This window comes from Adiantum capillus-veneris, chromosome 20 (assembly GCF_014529385.1).
Source record: "Adiantum capillus-veneris isolate H3 chromosome 20, ASM1452938v2, whole genome shotgun sequence".
Lineage (NCBI taxonomy): Eukaryota > Viridiplantae > Streptophyta > Polypodiopsida > Polypodiales > Pteridaceae > Adiantum > Adiantum capillus-veneris.
This window is the reverse complement of record NC_140950.1, coordinates 67,182,941-67,188,328: the sequence shown is the minus strand read 5'-3', so window position 1 is coordinate 67,188,328 and position 5,388 is coordinate 67,182,941.

Sequence of the window (5,388 nt, the reverse complement as noted above, 5' to 3'; positions counted from 1 at the left end):
TTTCCCCAGCTAAAACCCATGAGCTAACAAGTTGGGAGTCAAAATATATGTGTAATTTACTTGATATTTGTAAAAACTATAAAAGGTGGCAAGCCAGATTTCAAAGAGAAAATATCTTTGGAAATTTTTTTCTTATTATTTATAGTTGATCTAGTATGGTTGGACGATTAGAAGGAATTGAAATTTGAATGTCTTCAACAAAGCATGGTTTAACAAAGGAATTAAAACTTGAATTTCTTCAATAAAGCATGGTTTAGAGACTACATTTTTGAAGAAAAATATGTGTTTATGCTCAACTCCAAGATACTGTCCCTAGCAAAATGTGACTGTGTTGAAAGCTAATTTCTTCAAAGAAATATGGTTTTGAGTTAGCCTAGGACATTAATCCTATGGAAAAATTTCTATGGAAAAAATGATTGATAGCTTAGAAGACAATATCATATTTTAAGTGGCAAAAAATGGTAGTGAGTTTTTATGATATAATATTTCTTTGAAGAATTATAATCCTATAAGTTTCATTTGATAATTTTGACATGCTATATAATGTTTTATGTAGCTTTTAGCCCAAAAAATGTGTTCAAATGTCAATTTACCTTTGATTTGAGTGGTTGATTGACTACTTTTTGTTGACATCGGACATAAAAGTTAAAGTGCAATCCACAGTAATTTCACCAGCAAAATTAGATTCTATTGGCTCCAACAAAGCCACTTTTCATGCAGAAAGTGGTATAGTGGTTCTATACATGAAATTTTTCCTTTCAGAGAAAATACTTTTGGTGGCGAGCTGGATTGAGATTCAATTCCTGTTGAAAAATATAATCGTTTATGGGTTGGATTAAAGCTTAGTTTCTCTGATAGAGAATGACTGCTTAGAATCTAGGGTTTTTACAAAAAATTATGAATTTTTCCTAGACTCATAGTTTCTCCAAAGAAATATAATTAAATTATTGGACTTCCCAAGAAACACATAGCAAGTAGGACCTCCCAAATATAGTTTCTGTAGGGAAATATAACTTTTTGCTAGGCTCCAACATAATTTCTCCAAAGAATTATGGTTCAATGCTTGGAATTCTTCCAAAAATATATAGCAGGTATTATCCCGAAGTGTATGTTGTGCTAACAAATTGTATTCAACTTTTGTGTACATATTAGATGGATTTGTAAACTAGCTAATATCTTAGCAATATTATGGATTTGTAAACTAGCTAATATCTTAGCAATATTATGTGCAAAAAGAAAAAATAATTTAAGTGATTTAAAAAAAAAAACTTTGTTCCGCTTTATCTCCTCCTCTTGCATGACCACATTACACACACATTCACAGTTGGGACCAAAGGAATGGTAGCATCTATCCTAATCTTTGGGTTGATGGTAGAATCTATTCTAATTTTTTGGTTACAAACTTGATACCCTTTCAAAGATATCACTTTGTCATTGTCTTCTATGGATACACCAAACACTTAGAGGCTCGAAACAACATTTTTTCAACTCAATACAGAAATTGAATGCAACACAGCTAGTGGTTGCATCACATTATAAAGAAAAGTGCACACATTTAGAAGAAAACTAGGAGACGAATTAGGAACTTCAAAATAAGACAAATGCACTCACAATGAAGCAAAGGGTTCAATATATTGTATTAGAAAAAAATAAAGATTTTGTGACATTGAGAGATTCAAGGTTGGATTTTGAGCTATAAAAAACGAGTACCAATCATCAAGAAAGATGGCTTTGATAGTATTCATGTCATAAAATATAATATCTAACTTTACCAAATGATTTTCTCATATTAAACTAATCATTTAATTCGAAGAATAAATGGAAACAAGAGTTAGAATAGAGACATGTGCTTCTAGACCTATCTCAACACGGGACCAAAAGGAGAGATGGTTGCATCTCAATAGGGGTCCAAAAGGAGATGGTTTATCAAAAAGCAATGTGCAATAAGTGCTTCTAAACTTACCTCAGCAAGGGACCAAGAGGAGAGATGGTTACATCTCAATAAGGGTCCAAAAGGAGGTAGTCTATCAAAGAGCAATGTGCATCTAATGGAGCTTAAAATACCTTAGGGTTAGCTTCATTAAAGACCTCCAATGGTTAGTGTTAAAAGTCCTTTGACCTTAGGCAAGCTAGGGCTGAGCTTGAGGTGGGAACCCGACCTAAAATTTCCTTTGACCTTAGGCAAGCTAGGGCTGAGCTTGAGGTGAAAATCCGACCTAAACTTGGCTTTGACCTTAGGCAAGCTAGGGCTGAGCTTGAGGTGGGAACTCCACCTAAGGTGCTTGTCATGCTTGATGACTAAGGTACTTGAGGTACTTGTCATACTCAATGAGGACGTTGCTTGAGAAGATTCCTATGCACGGGGGGTAAGATGCTTGAGTCAAAAAGAGACCCTACACACTTAATGAGGAAGTTGCTTGAGAAGCTTCCTATGCATGGGGGGTTAGATGCTTGAGTAAAAAAGAGACCCTACAAACTTAATGAGGACGGTGCTTGAGAAGCTTCCCATACATGGGAAGTAAGGTACTTGAGTCAAAAAGAGATCCTACAAGCTTAACGAGGAAGGTGCTTGAGAAGCTTCCTATACATGGGGGGTAAGGTGCTTGAGTCAAAAAGAGACTCTACAAACTTAATGAGGAAAGTCCTTGAGAAGCTTCCTATGCATGAAAGTCCCGAAGTTAGGGGAATCTTTGATTTAACTTTCCACTCACCCAAAAAGCACCCCTTTTTCAAAGGGCACATGGGACACATGTCAGACTCTCCCTATGCTTAACCACATGGTGTGCTTGAATGCTATTGGTTGGGCTAAAGAGGGGTCCAATGAGCTTCTAGGTCCATCTAACAAATATCTAGATATTTTCAAGCTCTCTCTCTCTAAGGGGTAAGGAGGACACTTGTCCAAAGACTACCCATGTACTTGAATACATGCTGCATGTGATTGGCTAGGGGAAGAGGGGTCCAATGAGCTTGAAACATGTGTAAAAGCTACAACTCGCCCCAAGCAAGCAATAGGGGTTCTGAGGGGATATACACGCACACGCACACGCACACGCACACGCACACGCACACGCACACGCACACGCACACGCACACACACACACACACACACACACACACACACACACACACACACACATTTTGTGGATTCATTCTCACTTGGTGAAAATAGAGGAACTCCACCTCCTTCTCCAAGCTTGTGAGAAGTAAGAGCCTACACCAACACTCTTGGCTATGGAATGCAAATCCAACCAGGAGTCATGCTTCAATGCTTAAGCTTGCCATCTTCTCCAACTTCATTACTATGCTATTATGTATGCTAGCAAGAAGAGTGATGATAAGTGAGGAACTATTTCTTTCTCCTATGGAATGTTTCTTCTTTCTCTTCCCTATCCTCATTCCCCTCTAGCTCTCTCCACCTTAGAAGCTATTTGAGGCCTTGGGACTGAGGCTTGGGATAGTTAATGCTTTCTAAAAATTTTACGTTATGTTTGTGATGCATGAAGCTTTCCATATTCATTGCATCACCTAGGTCACAAGGAACACAAAGATTGTATTGTACCAAGTCTCTCAAATGCCTATTGGAGGGGGGACCGACTCCGTATGAATCCGATCCTCAACTATTGTCATGTTCTCTAAACTCTCTCTTGCAAATGTATTGTTCATGCCAAGTTAACTAAGTACCATGTTTATGTTGCTACCATCAATTAAGTTCACCCGCTATGCTCACAAAGTAACCTCACAAAAGTGCTTCATCTAATTTCCTAATTCTGCTACTCTCAAAGTTCATAGGCCATTTCCATTACATTGGTATCAGAGCATTGGGTTTCTCTTTTCTTGCTTAAGAAGAGAGGTCCTTAAGTAGCCTATTAATGTTTGATTTTGTCAATTACATTAGGGTAAGTGGACTGGGATCTATTATCGGTTTTGTCGAGCCCACTATGTGGGATATGGTGCACACCTCGGGAGCTTTGGTCTTAATAATGGAGTCGTTTCAGACTTGCCTACGGCTTTACCATTATTGAGTCATAAGAAATCCGAAAGGAGCTATCCCTCGGCAACTTCGCTATGTTAGACTCACTCCACTACTCTCTATAATTAACGAATTCGAGCCGTGGGTGTAGATACTTAAGTGCCTATTTTCAAAGGCTAGGAGGAGTAGCAACTAAGGTTTTGAATTTCCAAATCATACACTAAGTAAGTTTAATTAGCATGGCTGACAATAACCAAGAGAGTAGAATGAATATTGATAACTTTGATTTTGCACATAAAGGTGCTAATGATGATGCCCCCATATTTGTTAATTATTTTTTTACTAGGTTGCAACAAGCTATGGGCAACCCTGCTTTGCAAGCTGAAGTTACTCAACAACTTCGTGCTTATGGGATTTCCTTTCCTCTCCAAGAGGAGAGAGAGCTTAGGAGGCCTCTTGATGAGACCCTCAAAAGAAGGCTCTCTCCCATACGAGAGGAGGAATCCAAAGAACAAGAAAGTAATAAATCCCTAAGTTCCTCCAAAGATGTGGCTCCATGAAGATGGCAGACTAAAAGATAGACTTTGCCGAGCAAAAGCAACAATTCGGTGCGGGATTACCCAAAGAGATGGCCGAGTATGTCAACTCTCAATGGCCTGGTTCTATCAGCGAAGTAATCTACCACACCACGATTGCTTCATGCATCAATTTCCAACAAGGGGCTAGACAGAGTTTACAAAGGTAAATATAAACTCTCTCCTAAAGAGGTAGACGCTTTTCGTAAGGACCACAAATTTATTAAGTGTGGGGAGCAAGGCCATGGTTATCGTCTTTGCCCCAAGAGAATTGCCTGCAATGAGACTCCTAGAGCCTCTATGTTTGAAGCTCCAGAAGAGGATGCTCATTGCCAAGGATTTCTCATTTCCTATACTTGGGGAAAGATGCAAGAGCATGATGCCTTTATTTTTTTTGACCCTGGTTCAACTCACAACTTCATATCCACGGAGTTGACCACTAAGCTAGGCATACAAGCCCACGAGATGGGAGATGCATTGAAAGCTGATGGAGCTATCAACGGACAAGACGTCTCAGTTACTCCCTTAATTGGAAAATTAAGGCTTCATGTCCAAAGCTATGTGGACAAAAAGGATTTCTTCATCTTCCCTCTCAAACATGAGAATGTTATCGTTGGGGCATCATGGTTTAACCGCATGGCTTCCAACACGAAGTTCCCTGAAAGGAGAATCTACTTCACCTACAAGGAAGAGAGCATGCACATAGATGCTAATGACTTGGGAAACACCATATCCTTGTAATAAAGGGAATCAAGAGGAATTAGAGTTGTCTAGTTTCCTAAATGAATTCCAAGATGTTTTCATTGATGACATCCCTAGTGAGATACCTCTAATATGAGGGAT